The sequence below is a fragment of the Morone saxatilis genome, unplaced genomic scaffold (genome assembly GCF_004916995.1).
Source record: "Morone saxatilis isolate NCDOM2014 unplaced genomic scaffold, NCSU_SB_2.0 Contig0, whole genome shotgun sequence".
NCBI classification, from domain to species: domain Eukaryota; kingdom Metazoa; phylum Chordata; class Actinopteri; family Moronidae; genus Morone; species Morone saxatilis.
In genome coordinates this window covers 19,911,041-19,911,334 of record NW_023339650.1, presented here as the reverse complement: position 1 = coordinate 19,911,334, position 294 = coordinate 19,911,041, and the positions used below count along the sequence as shown (strand labels likewise).

The 294-nt window shown below is 31.3% G+C and overlaps 1 protein-coding gene across 1 annotated transcript in view; it reads right to left on the bottom strand.

The window, feature by feature from the left end:
• The window catches only part of LOC118324880 (ribonuclease inhibitor-like), a 5,555-nt gene that overhangs the window by 3,004 nt on the left and 2,257 nt on the right, over positions 1-294 (bottom strand). The gene's annotated exons all lie outside the window — the stretch shown is intronic.

Genomic DNA, 294 nt, shown 5'->3' with positions numbered 1-294 from the left:
TGACAAACTGCAGCGACTCAATCTTAAAAACAAACACAACATGTACATTAAAATCTGCTCATAATCCAGTTACATATTTTCATGTCTTAGATCTGCAATTCAACACTACCATTAAAACTACCAATTAAAGTTTATAACTTTTATTAAAAGAATGTCTCGATTATTTTATTACTTGGCACTAGCTTAATGTCAGTCTCAATCTGACAGACAACAAAAATGTCACAATAATTGAAATGTAAACAACAACAACAAAATAGCTCATAAACTTCCATCTGACCTCAGAGTCTCCAGTCT